The sequence below is a fragment of the Podarcis cretensis genome (assembly GCF_951804945.1).
Source record: "Podarcis cretensis genome assembly, chromosome: 16".
NCBI classification, from domain to species: domain Eukaryota; kingdom Metazoa; phylum Chordata; class Lepidosauria; order Squamata; family Lacertidae; genus Podarcis; species Podarcis cretensis.
Window position 1 is genome coordinate 18,703,135 of NC_137186.1, and position 25,315 is coordinate 18,728,449.

At 47.1% G+C, this 25,315-nt stretch overlaps 1 long non-coding RNA gene across 3 annotated transcripts in view; it reads right to left on the reverse strand.

Annotated features, from left to right (window-relative positions):
• The window catches only part of LOC307205069, a 54,053-nt gene that overhangs the window by 18,912 nt on the left and 9,826 nt on the right, over positions 1–25,315 (reverse strand). Inside the window, exons 1-3 of one of the 3 annotated variants that reach the window (XR_013833822.1) lie at positions 13,451–13,526; positions 10,490–10,831; positions 8,281–8,385 (exon numbers count right to left, since the gene is read on the reverse strand). This is a non-coding gene — a long non-coding RNA (uncharacterized lncRNA). Of the gene's footprint in view, positions 1–8,280; positions 8,386–10,489; positions 10,832–13,450; positions 13,527–25,315 lie in introns of those variants that run through there. The other 2 variants (XR_013833820.1, XR_013833821.1) reach the window with 2 other exon arrangements.

Consider the following 25,315-nt stretch of genomic DNA (forward strand, 5'->3'; position numbering starts at 1 on the left):
ACCCAAGACCCACGCTCCTTAGCAAAGCGCAATCCACACACGTCTTTCTCCAAACCCTGCAGTCTCAACAAAAGCGTCTTTCAAGGTTTTCCAGATGCAAGTGAGCATCCAGCTCAATGAGCCAAGCACACCCACACACTTCCGAGAGAGGCCAGTGGCTAGCAGGATAAGACAAGGGGAAGCAGGGGGACTTTCTGCCAGCCCCTCGCTGATATCACCGCAAGCAGGAAGACCTTTCAGTGTGGGCATTACTGGAGATAAAAGCAATGATAACAACAACAACTCTTATGCTCCACTTTTCCTCCGAGGAGCCTGAGATGATGTACAACAGGCATAGGCAAACTCAACTCTCCAGATGTTTGGGGACTACAACTCCCATCATCCCTAGCTAGCAGGACCAGTGGTCAAGGATGATGGGAATTGTAGTCTCAAAACATCTGGAGGGCCGAGTTTGCCTATGCCTGATGTACAAAGTTCTCTCCCCAGCTCCACTGTATCCTCACAATGACCCCATGAGGATACATTAGGCTGAGAGGATGTGACCAGCCCAAGATCACCCAGGGAGCTTCATGGCCAAGTGGGGATTTGAACCCTCATCTCCCAGGTCCTAGTCTGACACTCTAACCACTGCACCACACTGGCTCTGGAGGGGGCAGAAGACCATCTCCCAGAATTCACCCAGCCTGGGGGCTTTAAGGGTTAATAGGGTGTGTGGTGGCAGCATCCCCAGATATTTGGGGACCCAACTGGTCTTTCTGGCAAGACAGTTGTGCAGGGAAAGGCATGAGCAGGATCTCCTAGCACCTCCATCCTTTCGTGTCCATGGGAAGCCTGGATATTATGACAGGAATGTATTATTGACCCAAAATTCTGGATCCATGTTTTCACAGTTATTTCTATTGTCCCTAAGCAATCCTTGCAGCCTAACCTAGAACTTGCATTCCCCGCCCTGGACCTTAGCTCAAGTAGTGCTAAGGGTCATAAAGAACTACAGTGGTACCTCCGTTTAAGAACAGCCCTGTTTAATGTTGTGTGGGATGTGGCCTTATCAGAAAGTTTCACCTGCCACAGAAGAGTTCCACAAGGAACTTCCAAAAGAGACAAGTTTGACATGGAGTAGCATCCATTAATTTATTACGTCATTGACTATGAAAGCGAGTTCCCATTGCCCACTACTCAGAAAAATATTTGGAACAGTTATTTAAGTAAGTGATTTGTCCAAAGCCCAAATAAGGGCACTCTTGTATTGTTTAGGTAACGCAACTTATGATACTGGACAACAATTTAATGCTTTTTTGTGAAAAATCAATGAAATAAGCTTGGGGGGACTGTTTGAAACCCTCCCTGGAACCATTTGGTGAAGGTTGGGCTATAAAAGTAATAATAATAAATTATACAAATATCTGACCTGTCTTATCCTGCTGCCCTCAGGATCTCACTAAACTTAACATAAAATCCAATATATAATATTCTTTATCACTCCAGAAGTACTTCAGACTATAGATAAGGCTATATTATGCATTATTCTACATGTAATTTCAAATGTGCTTTTGTACGACAGAGAAAAATTAAGCTTGAGATTCAAAGAAATCTCTGGATTCAGAGGCCAGCAACTGATTTAATGTTCCTTCCCCTCCTCCCCAAATTCCAATGGAACAGTTGCTTACACAAGCCACCTTATTTCCTACCCCTCTGCAAACAAATATTGTTCGCAACTGCTTACTTTACAAGCTGAACAAATGCAGTTTTGTGGGTGATCTGGGGATGCTGCTGAGTCATGGTTTCTAGACACGCTACAACTTGAATTTTCATCACCAGGAGGATCCAGGCAGGCTTAAGGCCCCCAGAAAACACCCCCAGGCCAATGTCAGGTGCTCTGCCAACATCACATCTAATAACAGCCAGGGCATAATCAGGGCGACAGGTCTGACAGCAGAACTGTATCTCTAAGATCGCCCAAAGCCAAAATATTTGCCACTTCAGGCTGAGACGGCCATAATGAATCAGGATGATGCCTCAGGCAGGTCACAAGGTCGAATTTGAGTATAGGAACATCAGAAGAGCCTGGCTACTGGATCAGGCCAAAGGGGACCCAGTATCCTGCTCTCACAGTGGCCAGCCAGCTGCCCCAGTGGGGAGCCCCCAAGCAGGACCTAAGTTTAAGAGCCTGCTCCCCCCTTGTGCTTCCTCCCTGAAGTTGGGGGTTGTAAGGCTCTGAATGTCAGCAGTTGAGGGAGCATATAGCCATCACAGCATCCCTCCATGAACTTGTCTAACCCGCTTGCAAAGCCATCTAAATTGGTGGCCTTCTCTACCTCTTCTGGGAATAAATCTCGCACATGTCCGTCTGGGGCCTTGAATGTAGTAGACTCCACTTGCAGCCATGCCACTACAGGAGCATTCCCTAATCTGGTTCCTCTCAGATATTTTGTACCACAGTTCCCATCAGCCCAAGCCACCAAGATGCCGGGGTTGTTGAGAGCACAGCCCCAGGGGCTGATGGGAGTAGAAGCTTAAAACATCTGGAAGGAAAAAGGTTGCGGAAGACTGCTTCACCTCTTCTTAACTGCACATGTGTGATTTAACTGATGTAGGATCCACAATGAATCATCTTTGCTGATGATTTACAGAGGGACATGAATTCAGGCAGCCGGCTGCCCAGATTTTTATTTTCCCCTCCCACATTACTGGAGCCAAAAGGAGAAGAGGGGAAAAACTAGTTTCAGATAAATAAATATACCTGTTCTTAACTCACACCGCACACACAAAACATCCCCCACCCCTCAAATGTTGAGAAAAGCATTTCCATTCAATGCCATGCACATCCCAGAATGTCCTGTCCTTGGAGCTTGCTCTAATACAAGCTACTAATGCTAACCTAGTTTCTGAAAAATTGACTCAAATAATCAATAATCTCAAATAATCAATTAAAACTATAGTTGATTACATTTCTCAGCTCCATGTTCACCAAAAGCTAACCCTAAATCCACAGAGGGTGGGCTGGCCAAGGGCTTCTTCTCCACTTGGCACGTCATCCTGAGGCACATCAAAGCAACCTTTCGCCAACTTGGAAAGTCACAATGACTATGTCCTACCCTCCCCTGTTGGAAACAGGACACCTTGAAATATCAGTTGCTGGGAGTTGCTCACACATCTAACCGGTGGTCTTTCACATAACATCCAAACTGCTCCGTTGCCCTTGTGTGCTGGGGCTGATCTCATGGGCTTAAAATTTAAAGAGAGGCAGCAGATCCAGAAGAATTTGAGTTGACGGGTCTAAGGAATGCAGGAATGCCCAAAGCCAGTGCTTAGACCACTAAGCCACCATTGCACCAGGTGATTCAGTGCCTTAATTCCCCTCAGCTCTGAAACTGGGGTCACATTGTTCTCCTCCCACCCCTTCTCTGCACAGGCAGGTCAAATATAACTAAGCAGAGCTTACTGTGCAACACAGAAGGTGGGGGTTGCCTAGCCTCAGTGAACCATGCCCTGGCTGGCAACCCTCACAGCTGGACTACTGCAATGTGTCTCTGCTTGAAAATGGCCTAGATGTTGCAGTGAGTGCAGAATGCAGCTGCCCAGCTGCTGATCGGGGCAATGAAATGGGATTGTGTGCCAGCAATCCTGAAATCCCTGCATTGCCTGCAAGCGCTCCCCTCTTTTAAGCTATGTTGTGCCTCATACTGGCACATGTGCAAACACACACACACACAAGCTTATTTGTCCAAGGATGTCTTCAAGGTACTTAAGAGTCCAAAAACAATTGGAGGGCTTAACCTCAAGTCCAGTCAGTGCCTTCAGAACATGCAGTTGCTTTCTGTGTTTCATTGTGGGGGGCAATGCATTTTCCTAGTGAGAAAAATCGGATCACTTGAGCTTTCTGAAGATGAAAGACTGGTGTTTGGGTACCCCAAGCTAACTCCACAAGGCCTGTACATTTTGAATGCTGCCTGTTACAGTCATGATGAATGACTCCAAAGTGGGTAGTGCTGAGCACTGGCCATTGGAATGCTCAAACCAGCTCCCAATGCCAACGCAGTCCTGATCAAAACATCAACTATTACTCATGTGCCACATTCGCTCTCTTGAAACTTGGAGGCAACTCTCAAGTTTCCCTCTTAAAGACCTGAGCATGGTCTCCAAGTCAAAGCCCAGACCTGGAAAATCTAAATATATGTTGACTCCCACAGATTCTTTATGAGGGGCGGCATATGGATCATCAACTCGTGTGACATAAGACAAGAAGTGAAAACTACATTATCCATACCTTGTGCAGAGAAAGGGCCTCTCCTTCTAAGGCTACAGAACTCTCTTGGAGACAAACCATCCCATGCTTTGTCTGGGACTGTCTCTATATTTTTTCCCCTTGCAAAGTGGGCCTCTGAGCCAACTTTTCACCACCAAACTGACCTACTTTGCAGCTGAAGCTGGGTGGGGGAGTTGTCTGCCTCTCTTCCAAATTCCCATGCTTGTATTCCCCCCCCCCCAAATCGTTTGAAAACCTGGATCTGGGAAGCAGAATAAACTCTCTGTGATTTTGCTGGCCTTGCTTCATTCCTCTCATTGACCAGATTTGGGGTCCCTGACTCAGAATTTGGGGGAGAAGCACTGGCAATGTTTACAAAACAAATGCACTCTTCTGATAGCTTATCAGGATATAAGAGCCAGGCTGCTGGATCAGATGAGAAGCCCATCTAGGCCAGCATCCTATTCTTACAGCGCCCAGTCAGATTTCTCCAGGAAGCCCATAGGCAGGGCATGGAAGCAAGGGCCCTCTCTCACTGTTACTGGCAAGAATAATAGAATCATAGAAGATAGAGTTGGAAGGTACCCCGTGGGTCATCTAGTCCAACCCCCTGCAAGGCAGGAATCTCAACTACAGCATACATGACAGATGGCCATCCAACCACTGCTTTAAAAGCCCTGCTGGATCAGGCCAAAGGGCGTCAATCTAGTGCAGCATCCTGTTTCTACAGTCGCCAACCAGCTGCCCCAATGGGAAGCCTGCCAGGAGGACCTGAGAGCTATGATGCTCTCCCACTTGTGGTTCCCACCAACCAGCATTCAGAGGCATATTGCTTTAAGGAAATAGATTCAGCACCGAGGACAGAGAGCTAACACCAAACTTCCCTGTTCTTTGCCTTTGTCCCCTGTTATTTCGGAATCCCTCCACTGCAAAACTCACTCCCCACCGCCAGCATTTCAGAGATGAAACTGGAAACACTGTCCTTGCGCAATGAATGCTACCCATCCCCTATTTCACTTCCCACTTGAACATTGTGCTAGTAAGCTTAACTATAATTGCACTCTTAAAAGGAAGAATTGGTTTGTCTTGCCACAGCAACAGAGGGTCTTGTGGCACCTTGGAGGCTGACAAATTTACTACAGCATCAGCTTCCGAGTACAACTGGTCATTTTTCTTTTGCATTGTCTCAAGAGATTAAGATGGCTGCTTTTCTGGAACCGCTCTTGCAATGCATCTTGAAGGCGGTCATTCCAGAGCACCTGCAACATTTACTACCTAGATAGGTGTATGTGTGTGTGTGTGTCCCCCCCTTTTAAGAGAGAAGGGGTGATGGGCTGAACCTCAAGAGCAGCAACTCCTAATGACAGGCACTTTCCAGTCCCAAATCTCCCCAAAGGGCCAAACTGAGACATGATTGGGGCACTGATTTACCAGGGGCAGGGACCACAGAAGAGGAACTGCCTCAGGTTAGCAGGGACAGTTGGGGCATATGCCAGCCCAGTGCAGCCCAAGTTGGGCACCTGGTCATCTTGCCACTGCTTGCTGAATCCAGGAGCAGCACGGGCTCTGGAACAGGAGGAGCAATGACAGGGAGGGCTCAAAGTATTCTGCCGCCCAAGGGAGAAATTATTCACATCTCCTTTTCAGGGGAGAATTTGTGTTTCCTCTTTGAAGGTTTCCCCCCTACTGCTTCCCCCTCCTATTCCCTGCGCAGTTGAAGTTGCTCTCCTGTTCAGATCTCCAAAGTATGGGGAATCTCTGGCTCTAGGGAGGAGAAAGTGTGGTGCAGCAGTACTTGGAGGGAAACACCTTCATGGAGGAGGGGCATTTAAAAGAGGCGCAAGGGCTCACAATCCACATTAAGCCAAGATGTGGACAGCCCTTGGTTTTCATTGCATGAAGCAATCTGGAAGAGGGGCACCATCAGGGAAACCTGAGAGAGACTCATATCATTGCTCCTGTACCTCAGACCCTGATATCCCAAGTGTGCATATGTGTGGGGTGGGGGAAGCCGGGCTTCATTTAGAATAGGGGTTGGGAACCCTTAGTCCTTTGCAAGCAACCTTTTAGGGGTGGCGTCAGAAGCAAACATGGGCAGAGCAAGAAATGAGATTCTTGTCTTTTGTGCAGAAGGCTCCATCCCAGCCATGCAAAAACCAGAGGTTTCTACACACACTCCTCTACTGTCCATTCAGGCAAGCAAACATCATCACAGCTCGGAAACACATTCCAGCCAGGCAGAAGCACCGAAAAATTGTGTGCAATGGGACCAGCAAGGAGTGTGGTCTATGGAGAGTTCTAGGGGCCAGACAGAGAGGCCTGGAGGGCCGCATTCAGACCCTGTTCCCCACCCCTGTCTTGGGAGCTTTTCCTGATGATCCTGGAAATTTTGCCCCTCGAATTTTGTTGAGAGGTGGTGCTGTGGTCTAAACCACAGAGCCTAGGTCTTGCTGATCAGAAGGTTGGCGGTTCGAATCCCCGCGACGGGGTGAGCTCCTGTTGTTCGGTCCCAGCTCCTGCCCACCTAGCAGTTCGAAAGCACGTCAAAGTGAAGCAGATAAAAAGGTACCGCTCCCGTGGGAAGGTAAACGGTGTTTCTGTGCGATGCTCTGGTTCGCCAGAAGCGGCTTAGTCATGCTGGCCACATGACCTGGAAAAACGGTCTGCGGACAAATGCCGGCTCCCTCGGCCTATAGAGCGAGATGAGCGCGCAACCCCAGAGTCGTCCATGACTGGACCTAACGGTCAGGGGTACCTTTACCTTTACCCTGGCCTGCACTGCCTCTTTGGTTGGGGTTCAGCTGGGTTCTTTAGCATAAAGAGCTCCTCCCATCCGAAGCAAAGGCACTTCGACCTGTGACTCTTGAGCATCAGCAAACTGTGGACTGTGTTATGAATCATGCAACAGCCTCTGATGTGCAACCCCAGATCGACTCCTGTATTGGATTTATTACACCCACCACCACTACCCACTCCACTCCTAGCCCAATGTCCACTGCAAGCACCCCACTGTTTTCAGTAGTGTTTTTCCCCTCCCTAAAACATGCTTCGGACAACAGCTTTAGAAAGAGACACAAGGCCTTTTTGCAGGAGGCGGGAGGGGAAAGACCACTTGTTGCAGCCTCTGATCCTGGCATGATTCCCCACCCCCAAGTCCTGAGGATGGAGTTTACCATCTAAAATTTCACTTCCATGTGCCTACATCCACTAGCTTAGCCTCCTCCCCACACCGTGTGCCCTCCAGATGTTTTGGACTGCAACTCCCATCAGCTTCTTGCAGCACAGCCATGTTGCCCCATGGTTCCAGCCAGCACAACCATGTTGGCTGGGGGTTGATGGGAGTTGTGGTCCAAAATCTCTGGAGGGGGGAAAGCTGATCCAAACAGATTTTGGTGGCACCTCAAAGCAGTTTACAAAAAGAATAAGACAGTAAAATTAACAGTAAAAACAGCTAAAGACAACTATTTAAAACGTCTAAAAAATTAAAAACACTGATAAACTAAAAACAGATCAAAACATCCTATATTATCTGGGTGGGTTTGTCTAAACAAAACTGTTCTTGCAAATGTGGAATTGGTATTATGTGTCATCTGTATCACTGCCAGTTCTGCAGATTGAAGCCGCTGAATGGGCATATAATGGGGAAGGAATTAAGGAATTTGGAGTCTAAATCAAGAGGCAGGAGGGACAGCATTCAAATCCCTGCACTACAAAATATTATAGGATTTCTTAGTTTTTAATGTGTTCATTATTATAAGGAAGAACTAACAGTAATTCTAAGATTAAATAATTATTTCCACATATGTATTTTTGTGTGTGCACACACACCATGGAGAATTATTCCCTCTTCTGCCTATTTTGTGTGAACTGCTACTCAGTTTAAAATTTCTTTTAAAATTAAGAAAACTCACTCCTCTGTTGTATAAGGGTGGCAAGATTCACTGTAAAAGTGCACCAGTAATAATTATTCTTTCCCAGTTCTGCTCCACCAAAGCTAAACAATCTTTCCAAATGACTGGGGAAACCATACTGACCGTAATTCCAGGGAATGCAGACGACAGCTGGAAGTCCAATATTTCCTTGTAGAAGAGAGTCAGAAGAATGCAGAGGTGATACGAGGTTCCCCATAGGAGCAACTTCTTGGGATAATCCAGGTCAGCGAGAAAGAAGAGACCAAGAGAGAATTAGAAGAACCTCATAAAAAATTTAGGGACATAGGGAATGGCCTTATACATAGGTCTGACCATCTAACTTAGTATTGTCTACACTGACAAGCAGCACCTGCCTTTTGCATACAAAGCACTGAGCTATGGCCCTTCCTCCACTCTGCTGGCAGGTGCCCCACAGTGCCTTTGTCTGACGCCAGCCCTGACTGCATGCTTGCTGACTGGCTCCTCCAGGATCTCCTTGTCTTCTCTTCCTGACATACTTCAACTGTCCCTGGGAAGCAGAAGCTCCTTCCTCCAGGCTGGTGAAAAGCTGGAAGGAAGGAAGGCTGAGGGTAACTTCTTCCCGTGGTGATGGTTCCAGATGCCACCTCCAAGCAGGAATTAGGCTGGGATTATACACCAAGCTAAATGGACCAATGGACCATTTGTCTAAAAAGTATCATCATCATCATCCACCCATCTGACTGAGTTGCCCCAGCCACTGGGAGGATTCCAGCAAAATCTTAAAGCATAATAAAGCATCAAATATTTAAAATATCCCTAGGCAGGGCTGCCTTCAGGTGTCTTCTAAAAGCTGGCAGATGAGAGGCTCTTCCTCTCTGCATGTGGATAAATGACAGGATATATATGATATAAATACAGTGGTACCTCGGATGTTGAATGGAATCCGTTCCAGAACTCCGTTCGACTTCCAAAACATTTGGAAACCAAGGAGTGGCTTCCGATTGGCTGCAGGAAGCTCCTGCAGCCAATCGGAAGCTACGGAAACCTCACCGGATGGTCAGCTTCCAAAGAATGTTTGCAAACCAGAACACTCACTTCCGGTTTGCGTCATTCGGGAGCCAAAACATTCGACTCGCAAGGCATTTGGAATCCAAGGTACAACTGTATGGTAAAGGGATGTATACATATCCCCACCTTTTCTCTCTCCTTACTTTTTTCTGCTTTTTTAAATATTCTTGTTCTATTGAATAAATCGATTCTTATTATATTTTATGTATTTTTAAAAAATCATTTATTTTTTAAAAACTTCCCAATACAGGGTTGCCTTCAGATGTCTTCTAAAGTTGTATAATTATCTATCTCCTTGACATCTGATGGGAGGGCGTTCCACAGGGCAGGCGCCACTACTGAGAAGGCCCTCTGCCTGGTTCCCTGTAACTTCACTTCTCGCAGGGAGGGAACCGCCAGGAGGCCCTCGGAGCTGGTCCCCAGTGTCCGGGCTGAACAATGGGGGGGGGGGTGGAAACGCTACTTCAGGTATACAGGGCCAAGCTGCCTATGGCAGAAGCACTTTCCCCAATGGGATCTCTGGTCAAAGCCGACTAATGGAGGCAAATCAAGCCAGCTCATTTCTCAACTCCAAAATCTACAGGAGAGAATTGTGCCACTATGGCAATGATCACTAACAGGCCTGTTACTAGAAATGTGCTCGTTGTTGTGGTAGCTAAGGAGAAGAGCCTGAAAAGCAAATACATACTAAACCCATCATGTTCTATGTTTTAGCATTTACTTACAGTGCAATCTCATAGAACTGTAGAGTCTAGTTTAACCCCCTGCAAAGGAGAAATCACATCTAAAGAATCTCACACATGTCTATAATATTAGATAGGCATGTGCACTGCAAAGTGTTTGGCACTTACTTGGTTCACACAGGCTTTCCATTATGCCTCTCTCATTATGCATTCGAATCAATGCGTTATGATGTTTTATTGGCATTTTGTGGATTTTATTCCATGCACCACTTTGGAATTCTCCATGATACATGGAATCCTAGTAATTGCTGTGCTGTGCTCCTTACAGATGTGCCACCCATTACACCTTTGCAATGTAGCTTCCATGGAACATGAAAAGTCAGCAAAAGGGGTCTGTCAGTGGGGGAGGAAGCCAGGGCCAGGGAGCTCCCTCCCCCACCCGCCGGCCACAGCAGTCTGAATAACAACGGCAAAGCAAGATCTAGCTACACAACATCATCAAACATCAGGCCTCGTGTGGCCATTACTCCACAGCTGCATCTAAGCACAGCTACTCCAAGGATGAAAATGAAATGGGTTTGGGAATTCAGAATGCTTACCTCCAGCTTCTAGCATCCAGAAATGAGATTTTCTCTTTCTTTCTGTTTCCACGTCTTCTAATCACTGCCTGAGCATCAAGAGGGCTTTTGTTTCGGTCTCTGTTTTCTTAGAGATCTTTCCTTTTGCTTTTCTAAAAGTCTTCTCTCTTCTCCTCCTCAGGCGTGTAATGGGGTTATTTTTACTTTCGGTTATCTAGCTTTATGAAGACTTGACCCCACTCATACAGCTAGATAACCAAAGATAACAACCAACCCCGGCTATCTACTTCGCCAGCAAGGGCAGCAGCGCCAGGAGAAGGAACAGACCTCCCTTTCTCCTCCAGGTCTTTCTTTCTGGGGTCTCTTGGTTGGGAGGAAAAAAGGAAGGGGATAAATGTATTAACACATAAACCCATCCATTTGCCACCATTTCATTTTTCTCAACCCCAAAGGACAGCGCCCCAGAAAATATGAACTATTGTGAGGGTTTGTGCTGGATTTTGTCTACAAGGCTGAGGGTTTCTTCTCCTTCTTTCTTTTTTAGCTAAAGTGCTGTGGCCCCGTAAAAATGAACACATTTATTACGGCAAAACCTTTGCAAAACACTGTCCACTGTCAGACGCAAGGAGGTTTCTCTTGGGTTATATGCAAACATATACCTACATGGTTGGGAAAGGGCATATAAAAAGTGAAATAGGGGGAAATGAAATGCAAATATATATATAGCTAAATAAAAATACAGTTTAAATAAAATAAAAACTTCAGTACATTAATGCGCACACCCCTCCCAGGAAAATTTCAATTGAGGATCTCATTTAAACCTCATTTAAACTTATACATTATTTCATGCAGGTTGTATTATAAACATCATGGTTTGGCCTCCTTTCCCCCATTTAAATGTACATCACACATCTGAACACATAGGAAGGAAGTGCCAAAGGAAATAAAATTAACAGCGCAAACCTAACCATGTCAATGCAGAGGGAAATCCTATTGAATGTACACCCAGGTAAGTGGTGATAGGACTGCAGTCTGAAGGCATGATCCTACTCATTAGTATATTTGCTTTACAGCTGTAATGGTTTTGCCTGTTTTTACATCTGTATGCTGCAATGTGCCCTAGAACGTTATGGCAAAGGGTACGAAATCTTCTAAATAAATGAAGTCCCAAGGAGGCCAGTGGGATTTGCACCTAGGTCAGTGTGCATAGGATTGCAGCCTATTTAGCCAAAATGAAAACCGGAGGCGTGTGGATTCTGCTGGTGAAGCACGCAGAGGATCTCATTTTATCCAGCATAGCCGCAAACGTGCAGCATCAAACATGCCAACAGAATCCAGAGGTTATCTAGTCTAACTACTTTAACTTTGCAAGATCCATCAACACATCCCCACGGCTACATTTACAAACCCAAAGATCATGCCCCATCTTTGACTCTGCCACTGAGGGGGGGGGGGGGGAGAACCCAGCCAAAAAAAAAAAAAAAAAGGTCGAGGGCTGTTTTTTGTTCAGTTTGCTGGCTGCTTTTGCAAAACAATTCTGTGGCTGGTCACACCACTCAGGAAAACGGTTGGTTAAAAAACAAACCTAGAACTACTTCTCCCTCCAGATAGTATATACCACCCAAATCTCATCTTTTCAAAATGTTGCCAGGGCTTCAGTCACAATTCTTCCCTCCCTCCCAAATAGAAAACCTCCATCTATGAAGCCCCACAGAAAAGGGCCGGGCCCAAGAGGAAGAAATCTGTCTCCTTGCCAATAATCCATTTTATTCCCCCCCGCCCGGTCATTTTACACCCTGCAGCTACCGAACAAGTTCAGTCTTTATCGGGGTGCTTGCTTTTTTTTTTTTAAGTGCGAAATTCCCCTCTCTTTAAATTTTAAAAACACTTCTGCTAAGCCGTGCTGCTACTTCCCCGGTTTCTCAGAGGCACACACTACTTGCGTTTACTTTTAAAAGGAAGGATGATGGGGAAAACTTAACATTGTTGTATACTTGCGTGTTCACACGAAAGGGCCAAGGGCCGTAGCTCAGGGGAAGAGCATCTACTTGTATGCAGAAGGTGTCAGGTTCAGGCCAGCCCCCACCCCGCATCTCCAGGTAGGTCTGGGGGAAAGACACCCCCCCCCGCGCGCGCGCGCGCGCCTGAAACCCCTGAGAGCCGCTGCCAGTCAGTGAAGACAGCGCTGAAATGGGTGGACCAACGGGATGAGGCAGCAGCTTCCTATCTTTCTTAAGCTTGGCTATCCCCGTTTCCTGGGGTCTCTATCTCAGGGTGCATGTCTTCAGCCAGCTAGTCGTTACCTACTTCCTGCGGTTTCTAGAAGCTAAAATCGCAGACACCGAGCAGCCTTGATCCTCCTTTCTCAGCGCTGCCTATCCAGGTACGGGAAAACTCTGCCAGCTCTTTTGAACCAAGGACCCCCAGACCCGGGACCAGAGGAACCCATCGGTTAAATCATGAACCTTGCGCAGGATTCAGGCTGCTCTTGGGAGGAGCGGGATGAAGGCAGAGAAGCCTTTTCCCGAGCGCGCAAGGGCGGCCCTCTTTTCGCCTGTGAGAGTACAGTCTAATTTATAGTTATATTTATACCATATATTCTCAAGCCGCTCTCCATCCTTTGCGAACCCCAGGGCGGCGCGGAGGGGAGGCATGAACCATAGCAAAAAGAAATTTTGTTTTGTTTTTTAAATCGTGCAAAAATAGATTTCCAAGCAATTAATAGAGCCTCTGCCAAAACGTGGCAGGGTGTGAAGATCTGGGCAGGAGGGAAGCCCCCTCTTCCTGGCGCTGCAACGCGATCCTCGCCATGCCTGCTCCGAAGTAAATCGTATCCAATTCAACGGGGCTATAGGATCACTTTCGCGGCCCAAACGGAGGCAGCCTTAGCTAGAAAATTCGCAGATCCGCCACCGCAAAGAAATGAAACGAAACGAAACCCGCCGCCCGGGTCCCAGCAAGAAACTCGCTTCTTGAACTTACGCGGACGGAGGGAAAGCCGAGCGCAGCCTTCGCTCCGGTGAAGATGGGCGTCGGATCCCGCTGCGCCTGGGGGTCCCAGGCACCACGACCCCCACCCAGACTCCCGCGCTCCTTTTCCTTTCTCCTCCTCCGCCCAGAAAGGCACGATCCCCCGAAGAGCAAGGCTGCGGCCGAGCGAGAGCGCGGATTCTGCGCGCGCTGAGGAGCGGGAGAGGGACCCGCGCAGCTCCGGCCTCTGGCCAGCACTTTCCCTGCTGCCCGCAGCTCCTCCGTTGAGAGAAAAAGGCAGGAGGCGGAGGAGCGAACGACCCATTCATTCTTTCACACTCGCGCCCCACTCGCCCGCTGCCGATTGGCTCCCTGAGGCTGACGTCACCCGTCCTGATTCTCTCGCCTTCCTCCTCCCCCCCCCCGCTCCGCAATCTCCCGCGCTCTCTCCCTCCGCAGCTGCCCCTCCAGTTCCTCAATGGAGCGAGCGAGGGCCGTAAATATTAGAATAGAGCGCAGCATCCGAAAGGAAGCGCATTGTCGAGCGTCTAGGAAAATAGGAGTCCGTTCTTATATACCGCGTCAGACCACAGGGACACCTCGGCTCGGAACTGCTTATCTGTATGGCGCCGTAATCTCCAACGAGCTCAAGGTAGCACACCTGGTTCCGCCCCACCTCCTCATTTAATCCCCACAACAACCCTGAGAGGTAGGTTAGCCTAAGGAGCGAGGGTTTGAACCCTAGTCTCCCAGGTCCTAGCACTAATCCTAAACACTATGCCACAAGCAGCCTTCAGAAAAACCCTTTGCCATCACTGGCTGCCGATTGGCTAGGTTCAATGTGCTGGTTTGGGCGCATAACGCCAAATACGGTTTGGGACCCCAGGATGCCCGAGAGATCGCCTCACCCCTTATATACTCTCCTGATCACTGCTCTCCGCCGGTGAGGGCCTCTTGCAGAATCCATCTCACCTGGAGGTCTGCTCTCTGCCTGATGTAGGAACCGGGCCTTGGTGGTGGTGGCTTCCTAACCCTTTGAAACTATATTAGCCAGGCGCCATCCCCGTTGTATTTCCAGCGCCTCCTGAAAACCTTCCTCTTTCAACAAGCCGTTTAAATCTAGAGCTTTCTCAACCAGCACTGGAAATTGTTTGAAATATATTGTTGCTTTCTGCCGCCCTGGGCTCCTAGCGGAGAAAAGGCGGGGTACAGATTCAATGAATTACTTTGAATTGGAGGTCGGACCTGGGAACTTTTCCGGGCAAAGCAGGCGCTTTGGTCCACATGTTTCTGACCAAAAGGCAAATTTAAATAGGAATCTGCCCTATTTTGCGTCAGACTGTTGGTCCACCTGACGACATTCCTGGTGATGAGAGCCAGCGTGGTGTAATGCCGGGTTGCTGGGACCTAGCAGACCAGGGTTCAAATCCCCACACGGCCATGAAGCTCCATGGGTTTGACCTTTGGCTACCCCCTGTCTCTCAGCCTAGCCCACCTCACAGGGATGCTGTGGGGAGAGCGGGGGAACCATGTACTCCACTCCTTGGGACAAAAAGGTGGGGTATAAATGTAAGTAATAAATAAAAGCCCCGCTGTGCCTAAAGGTGGCATATAAATTTAACAAATATATACGTAAGCAAATCACAGAATTGTACAGTTGGCAGGGACCACGAGGGTCATCTAGTTCAATCCCATGCAATGCAGAACTCTTTTTGCCCGACGCGGGGTTCGAACTTACGACCCGGAGATTAAAAGTCTCATACTCTACCGACTGAGCTGCTCCATCATAAATGCGGGGATTGAACCTAGGACCTTTGCAGCAAATCGCAGCTTGGGCCACCGAGCTGCCGCCCTTCCTACTTCCTTAACAAGGATACAGAAAACGGAGGTGGGTACATCTCCCCCTGGTTCAGGGCAGCCTCTGCTTCCTGTTGTTGCCCGTCGAAAATGAAAGAAAAGAGAAAGGAGGAGGAGAGCTTTTAGCTTGCACCTCTACGCGCCTTTACCTGGGAGAAAACTCGCTGAATTCAGCCAGGAAAGCGTGCATAGGTTCGGCTGCGCAGGCGCGAACACAAGCCACCCTCATCCCTTTTAATTCCAGTAAATACTCTTGAGTAAATGCCGTGGCCTTGAGTCTGCTCCGGCGAGGCAACAGCGAGGAGCCTTGTGGAATCCGGCGGACACAGGCAGCAGCCCTCGTGCGTCATTAGTGTAAGGAATGGCGCAGAAACTGGAGGAGGGGTGGGGAGACTCGCTTCTGAAAAGCCATGGCCTCCTGGCCCCATAGCTAACACGCACACCTCCATCCCAAAGGGGCTGCGTTGCCCAGGACTCGCGCTGCCTTCTGGGCCTCACCGGAGTCCTCGCCCCTCGCGCGCGTCCCAGCCTGGCTTTAATAAAGCGCCTCCTCGCCTTTGAAAGTTGCAGCTTATGTGATAAGCAAGCGGGTGCGGGGAGGCTGCGTCTAAGGAAAGAGGAGACAGATCTTGTACATCTCTCTGAGGGCTCGATCTGCCGGGGTGGGGGCTCATCCACCGGTGTCAGCAGGAGCCTCTCTCGCCGGTGGATTGGGTCCCTAAATGATTGGCCTGGATTTAAGATGCAAGGCCTCTTTCCCCACTCACCGAGAGGCTTCTTCCGACCTCCGACAGTTCAGATGCCACCCCACTATCGGGGTAGCGAGCCAGAGAGATGTTTATTATAGGAACTACACTAATAAACGTATCGCAAATAGTAGCCATACATACTTTCAGTATTTTATAAGGTTATTATTGTATTGCCCGCACTGGCTCGAATTTTTCACATAGATTAGATAGATGTGCTACTTGGGAGGAGGTTCCGCCGCACGGTGGCCTTTCCTTCCCGGTCTACATACCCATGCAGAACAAATCTCACGGTTTGCGTTGGGAAGAATATCCCTGACTCCCGATCATGTCTCTGGAGCAGGATTTGCGAAATCCCTCCATTCAAACCCGTCTTAATTTGCTTCCACCTATACTCTCTTGAGCCCACCCACCCCGTGTAAATCTGTGATCCTAACAGCTGTGCATAACCTGCTTAGAGATCTACCTGCAGCCCCCAGCCCGGGAGAACTTCCCTCCCAAAAGACGCCCACGAGGGAAGAGGATTTGGCCCTGCCCGCAATCCTATCCATTTTTTTAAATTACACAACTTGAGGGTCGTTTCCCTCTGAACCGAGAGGGGCTTTGCTGGCGAGTAACGACGCCTAGGATCGGGCTGCACAAGGAAAGGATCCGCCCAGCACCTGGGCGCGCCCAGTTCCAGCTCTCCCTTGCGGAATTCTATCCCGCATCCTCGGGTGTCTCCTCCGGTTCCGCGCAATCGGCGGCCGGGGCGTTTGCATCCGAGGATCGCCGCTTCCCTTCCCAGGCCAAAGGAGCAAGGAAGCTGAAAACAAAGGTGAAACGGATCCTGAATATTTGCCATTTTATGCTAATATTTATAACAACATCTCTCTCTCTCTCTCTCTCTCTCTCTCTCACACACACACACACACACACACGTATATGTCTGTATATGGAATATTTCAAAGTCCTGTTTTAAAACACACAAACAACTTTAGATCTGCTTCTTGTCTTCCCCCTAGCCCTTACATCCCAAACCTAATGAACTGATGAATTATGAAGGGAAATTTCATTCAAACCAGGACGAATTCATTTCCAATTTACAACTAATCCTCTGCAGTTGTGACCCAGAAGGAAAGATCCACTGGGTTCAAAGGGATATTACAGCGTGGTTCTATTACGCAGAAGTCAGTCCCACTAAGTTCAATGGGACTTACCCTTAGGTAAGTATGTATTGGATTGCAGTCTTTTTTTGCCAAGTACAGGACATTTTTTTAAATGCACATTTACCTGCGAGTAAGCCCTGGTTCACTTCCTTGCAAACATGCAAAGGTTCAGCCTATCCGGAGGCGTACAGAACTGCAGCCTCGCAGACCGATCCTATGGCTCGGAAGCAAATCCCACTGTGGCCAGCCTTTCGCGCAAGCGGGTATTTGATTGCAACTCCGACCCGCATTCGGGCCGGAATTTTAATCCAAGAGACCTCTTCCTTCCAGAGATTTTAATAATAAAAATGAAAATGAAGCTCTGCTGAAACTGCAATCCAATTCTGTTTTAATCCGGACTGTCTGCGTTGCGGTTTGAACCGGTTTAAACCGGCTGCAGCCCAAGTGCTCTCTGTTTAATTCGCTTGTGAACAGAGTATTGATCCGCAAGCAACGGGAACAGCCACATATCCTGCGTGGGACCGGATGAAAACAGATCTCAAGATTCCCTGCCGCGCTATCCTGTCTGTTGCATCAACAAGGAGCCTCGGAGCCCACCTTAAAAAATTAACAAATTTATTTTCAAAATGCGTTTCCGTCCGATGAATCAAAAAACGCAACGCGATGGATTCATTGCGGGGTACAGAAGCCCCTTGCAATGTAATACCGTGAAGTCTGCGTTTCCTCCTCGCCTTTATTCACATCTGAGGTCTAAGGAAGAAGAGTGTCTAAAAAAAATAAACCACTAGGAACTTAAAACGAAAGACCTCCTTGCTTTCAGTAAATTGGGGGAGGACTGCTGGTTTGTGATCTCTTCTCCCGCCACAAGCGATGATACAAATGGAACTGGAACTGGGTTTTTCTCTCTCCAATGGACCCGATCCGCGGTTCTAGAAAGCATAACGTGCTGGGATTTAATCTGACGATGCCAGATATCTCTGCCCGAAGGAGTTACAATTCCGGGGGCCGGAATTGTGGCGCGTTCCTTCAATTCACTCGGGACGTATTTCGAGCTGAGCAGCACTCCCGCGTCTATTTCAGAGCCAAAAATGAATTCTGTACAACTCGAATTTTGATTCCCTCCTCCAAAAGCATTTATCTCTCACAATTTGGAATGTAGAGAAATGAAGCTTACATTTCTTACAACACCTTATGTTTACTCGGTACTTACTCACAGTTTACTTGTGCTTTTTTTAATTAATGATTATACTTATTAATGGTTATTCTTTACTATTATCTGCAAAATAAAAAATGCCAATGAAGATAACTCTATATATGTGTTCTCAAATAAAGTTTTTGTGGTTTTTTTTTTTAAATAACAGTAAGACCCACGGCGGTACAATCATGCCAACGTGGAACATTGGGAGTCCCGTTTATTTCAGTGGGAGAGATTTTAGCAAGTGCTTATGCCTTCTACTGAAACGCAGGGGGACACTTTTGCTGAAATATTCAAAGCGGTTGTTTCCCCTCCACAACCCCAATGCAATGTATTAAAAGCAAGTGGATCATTGGTACTGTACTAATATTTGGAAACGGTTTTAAAAAAATAGGTCTAGATTGGTGAATTTAAGGCAGTCAACTTAGCAACATGTTAAAACATCTTGAGCACATTCCAGACAGACGTGAAACACTTTTAAGCCCCATTTATTTCAATGGGACTTACAAGTGTTTCTCTCCTCCCCTTTCCCATCCATCAAACACCAACCATGATTTGGATTGCTGGAAGGACCAATTCAGCTTAAATGACTATAATGACCCTGATCCAGAGAAACCTACTTGCATGTTCAGCCTCTACTGCAACATAGACTGGTTCTGCATATATGATGGTGTTGAGGTGATGGACCACAGTTGGGGGGGGGATGCCACTTTTGAAAGCTTCCCCATGTTAAAAGAAAGGAAAATAATAATAAAAACTAGCACATCTTAGAGACTGGTAACTTTCTCCCTCTATTAGCTCATTCTTTGTTTGCTAGGCATACAGGAGCTAGAGTCCTCAACCTGACACCAGCAGTTGATATTATTATTTATATTATCATTTCCCACTTTTTTTTTCTCCAAGGAGCTCAAAGGTGCTTTGCATGGTTCCCCCCACTTATTTCCTACACCCTCAAGAACGACCTTCTAAAGGAGACAGTTCACATGTTCAGCCTGAATTATCCAACAATACAAGGTCCCATGTGCAAGGCATGTGTCAATCAGCCCTGACACTCAAGCTGCATGCATCCTTTTAGCGGAAATGCATGCTCACCATTTAATGGCTGTGGCAGCAGCACCAGATGGCAGCAGTGAGGGTGGTGTTCACAGATGACACACAAACACACACCAGCACCTTTGTATGACCTCATACACTGTTTTCCAATGAAGGCAATTCAAGTGTTCAGGTGCCAGCAAAAGCTATCAAGCGCTGAATGAAACTCCTGACTGCAAAGAGACTTCCACAACTCTGCTCCCACCACATGCAAGGATCTAACCATCTTATTAATAATAATAATTACATTTGTATACCACCCTTCATCCACCCTCCACCCACAGGTATGCCTTTTGCATGTGTTACTGCTCAGAACGATATCTTGATGGGCTTGCCAAATCCAAGCTTCAGCAAGCCTGGACCTGGGGACTGTTCGCCTATAGGTGGTTTGCCATTTGACGGCTCTCCACGTCCAATGATGGCTTGCTACCATGGCATTGCTACATCAACCCAACCTTAGGGAGACTCCAAGGAGCCTCTGTAAGAGGAGTGTGAGTCAAAGGCACATATTCCTTAAAGTGTGTGTGTGTGTGTGTGAGAGAGAGAGAGAGAGAGAGAGGGTGAGAATTATGTGTTGATAACAACATGACTAGATAGAGCTTTCGCAAAGCATACATTTCATTTTATTGATTTAAAATGTTTTTCAATAGCCCCTCATCAAAATATGCCAGAAGTACGACTCATGTGAATTCATCCAACCTACAAATCCAGTTTAAAAACAGCAAGTAAACAAATTAGATTAAAGGTAAATGCAAAGCGAAATAGGGCAAAATTTCAAAAATAATCTCAAGCGCAAAATGCCTGGAGACATGGAATATCTTCACCTGGCACTGAAAAAAAATGTTAATACGCAGTGTGACCTTTTTTGTTTCAGACACAGATTTTTTTAAAAAAATGATAATCTTGAATCTACAAAGGAGTGGGGCTTTGGAATTGCCTAGTGAGAATCTTATCACACCCCGCCCTTGCTTACCTGCAGCCCCCCGCCCATCATTGCCAAGTGTGCATTGAAAAATTTCTCCTCCTAGTCCAGCCATTGAGGTCTGCCTATATGCTAAAATCTACCCGACACTGAATTGCATCACTGTGTCGCCTGATCGCCTGATTTTTTACTTGGAAGTAAGTCCCCCTGAATTCAATAGGGCTTCCTCCCCAACGCAGGATTCTAGCCTCAGAATAATTCCTCTGTTCCTGTTTGAGCTCTCCATTCTAAACAGCCTTTCTTTCTCATTTCCACTTGGCATCCTTGCCAACACACTTTACAAAAAACAAAGGGGAAAACATGAAGCTGGCAAAAGCCCCAGAAATATCCATCTTCAACAGCTTGAGAGAAAGCAGGGAATATAATAGGAGCCTTTTCCTGCTATCCTTTGGCCCACCTCCTGGAGGCTGGCAGAGGCTGACTAGAGGATTTTATTTAGTGCCTTCTCCATATAAACAAGTCCATAAAATGTACAGTGTTAACGACTTTGTCTCTGAAGAGATCTCCTTGTAACGAGCTTGTTTCTTTTGCTGGAAAACAACTGCGCTGGCTCCTGTAGCCCAGCCCCTTCTGAGGACGTGGTGGAGGAGGAGGGGGCCACACAGAATGGGTCCACCTTTGCCAGGATTCCTCAGACTGCTGCACCTTTTCCTCTGTTATAGATATCTGCCTGCCTATCGACACCCTCCCTCCTCCAACACACATATAATTCATATTACTTACAAACACAGGTGTTGAATTAGCATAGCTAAGCTAGGAAGATTGTATTGCCATCCATTCAGTGCTGTTGTGAATGGATGCTGGTCTAGCCTTGGATACACCTGAAGCTTCAAGGAGATGCATCTGAGAATGAACATCTTGCATGTCATGGCCATTTGGCCACAACATCTGCATCCACCCTCCAAGTATATGTGTGTGTGTGTGTTTTGTGTGTGTGTGGATCCTAGCCCACCTGCTCCCCAAATGAGCAGAATACTGAAGATGTGGGCTGTAGTTCATGGGTAGGCAAACTAAGGCCTGGGGCCCGGATCTGGCCCAATCGCTTTCTAAATCCGGCCCGTGGACGGTCCAGGAATCAGCATGTTTTTAAATGAGTAGAATGTGTCCTTTTATTCAAAATGCATCTCTGGGTTATTTGTGGGGCCTGCCTGTTGTTTTTACATGAGTAGGATGCGTGCTTTTATTTAAAACGCATCTCCAAGTTATTTGTGGCACATAGGAATTCATTCATTATTATTTTTCAAAATATAGTCCAGCCCCCCACAAGGTCTGAGGGACAGTGGACCGGCCCCCTGCTGAAAAAGTTTGCTGACCCTTGCATCTAGTCCATGAAAGCTTGCATTACAACATATTTGTTAGACCTTAAGGTGCCACAACACACACTCTTCATTATTTGGAAATGTGTGCATTGATTCTTTAGAAAACATTGCGATCCCTACTCGGAAGTAAGTCCACTTCAGCTCAATGGGACTTACAACTACATAAGCGTGGATAGGATGACAGGGCTGTGTTACATCGCATCGTATTTTATACTGTGCACATATTCTGCATTGGTAAAGCAGCCAGTTTATTTCTATAGCATAGCATGGCAGGATGTTTCTACATGGATGTCATCAGTGTTGCTCCCCCCCCCCCCCGGTGGTACTCAAGGGTAGGCAGTACCAGCACCACCAGCAGAGACAGAAATTTTTATATTATGGGGCAGCATGCAAATGTCGTCCACGTCCCCATTAAGCAAAAACTCTTTCAGTTTGAAGCTCTGCATTTTCTGATTCTCAAGACATTTAGATAGACTTGTTTAAAATACATGAATTGGGAACCAGCCACTCATCATCGACTGGAGTCATTTCTCAGTAAATCTGCCGTTCCACGGAGAGGAGTGAAACTGGCTGAACCTAATTTCAGAGGGGTAGCAGCCTTGCTGGTTTGCTGCAACATAAATAATTGGGGTGGGGGGCTTAAAAACCAACAAAAAATTATGTTGGTAGATGCTTTTGTGGACCACAGCTCACCATCAAATGCCTGAAGCCCCCTGCCTTCTCCAATCTGGTGCCCTCCAGTTGTTGCAGACTACAGCTCCCATCAGCCAGGAGTGCCATGTACGGCCCTCTGACCGTACATGGCCCTGATGCTGAAATTTGTGGGTGCATGGCCCCTTCATGGGGAATTTTGTGGGTGTTTGGGCACCCAGGCCAGGGCCCCAGGGAGTTGCCACCCATGCATCAGGTCTGGCCTGCTTTTCAATGTTTCCAACATAGGACAGCCAGACGAGAAGCCAAAAAAGAATTACGGGGGGGGGGGGGGGGGCTTTTGGACTACATGACCTTTGGGTCCCCTCCCAAGCCTACGATTCTATGATGCTGTGATTTCGCTCTGGTTTGCCCCCAATGCCTGAATTTCATGCTGGTGGCCTGTGAACATGGGCTTTCCTGTTATTAAGCATTAAGGCTGCAGTCACGGTCCCAAGAAATCCGACCTCCAGCCCCACTGAACACCATGGAATTTCCTTCTGAGATGTGCACCTCGCCTTCCCATGAAATGGGCAGAGAAATGGGCAGAGAGAAGCTTTCCTCCCTCGCTCATCATGGCATATGGGGAAGAAGAGCCGTGGCTCAGCGGTGGTGCATCTGCCTTGCATGCAGAAGGTTCCAGGTTCAATCCTGTTATGCACTAAGCTTGGATCCTAGAACAATAGGCAAGTAGGATCCTAGAATGCAACAACTGATTGGCTTGCAGGAAAAGACCAATCAGGCTCCAGGAGGGAAGCAGAATCAGCCAACCAGACGAGACTCATTGTGTAAATAATGTATATAAAAGCCTGAGGTTTGGGGGGGCAATTCAATCACTGTTCTACAAGCTGCAATAAAGAGCATGAAATTACTACAGGACTCCGAGTATATTTCAAAATCCCAGTAGCATTTCCAGCTAGGGCTGAGAGAGAACCTGGCCAGAAACCCTGGAGAGCCTCTGCCAGTCAGTGTCGACAGTTCTGAGCAAGATGGGCCGATGGTCTGTCTCAGTATAAGGCAGCTTCCTTTGTTCAGCCCTGGTGGATGGGTGTGAAGCTGCAGGGTGGAAGATTCGGGGCAGACAAAGGGAAGGACTTGTTCACACTGCACATGGGTAGACCAGGGCATTCGCGATGGCAGACAAAGTGAGCAACTTCAAAACAGAATCAGACAAATTTGCAGATAAGGCTGTCCATGGCTCCTGGTAGGCCTGGCTCTATGGCCTCATTGGAGGAGGCATCCCTGCTGCAGATCATGAGTGGGAGCGAGATGTTTGCCACAACTAACAGAAGCCCACTGATTTTTTAAAGGCGTAGGACAGACTCGAAGGCAACTCACTGGGTGCAATGGAGAAAGTGGGTTTAGGGTTACAGCAGTAAGGCACCACATTCACGATGAGGCGGAGGTTGTGTGTTTGTGTGCATGCTGTTTCAAAGGATGTCCAAATGGGGGCAGGGGTGAAGAGAACCTCTCTCAGTTGCCTTGGCATGTAGGTAATTGGCAGTATAGAGTATACTGTGGTTCATATGTAAATGCATATATATATATATATTATCTGTGTGTGTGTGTGTGTGTGTAGTGCAACTTAAGTGCAACTCAGCTTGCATTAAGGCTGATTGGGTTTGCACGAAGACAGACAGCGATAGGAACCAGCTCAACTTGTGCTGATGTAAATAAGCTCCAAACACTATCAGCAATGTGCATATACATATATTCTTTGCAAACTGCTTTGTGGGGTGTTATAATCAAGCAGTGTGTGTGTGTGTGTGTGTGTGTGTGTGTGTGTGTGTGTATACACACACACATCCATACACACACCAGTTGACACTGAAAATATAAAAATATAAAATTATGTTATGTTGTGTTACATTGTTGGGCAATATCACGCATACACACCTTAGCTTCAATGGCTACAATGCTATGCACATTTACGAGGGAGCAATGGTGCTTCCCCAATAGGGATTTAATATTGCAAATGGTTCTTTGGCAAGAGGTATTTTTAAAACACTGTATTTTCCATGTAAAGGATAGCTGTTTTATTTATTTTATTTACATGGCATTCTTACACTGAATAATTATTTGCATTTCTAAGCTGTGTACGAAAAAACAACCCATAGAAAATGGGACAGTACAAACATAATCACCGAACACTACCTTAGAATGCCTGCTGGAACAAGAAAGTTTTGGTCAAGCAAGGAGGTTCTCTAATCTCAGTCAGGAGGGCGTCGCACAGACGTGGGCCCAGTAGACTGAATGGACACTGTATATTTGGATTAAATGTGGGGCAGGAATGCTGGCTGGCATTGTGATGACAACAATGTTGTGTGGACACAGTGAAGAACAGGCATGTATGGGGAGTTCTCATCTTGAGCTCCTTTGAACCCTAAGAAAAGATTGTGATGCAAATCTCTTCCATTGAAATAAACAGAATCCCCAAGTGCTGGACTTCGGCTGGATCACCAGCTACATATTAGCTGGTATACATTCTATATGCTATTATTGCACACCTGCTAAAACCTTTTCCATTGCTCCAGTTCTTCAGAATGTGTGCTGCACAAATTTGCTGCAATGCATAGATGCTTTGGTTTAATCCTACCTAAGACAGGTCAACGCTACCATGCGCCAACATCACAAAGAGGTGGGAGGTTTCTCCACATGCCAGTCAAACTGGAATAAATGAAATTGCCTGTGGTCATTCCAGATGACCTGCGTATTGAACGTTCAGGCTGAGTTGTCTGTACCAAGTTTGCTGGGCTGTTAGACAATGTCAGTTGTTTGCTGAGCTTTAATTCTGACTGGTTTGCGGGGTGGTTAGATGACGTTGCCTCAAGGAAGTTTATCCCACACT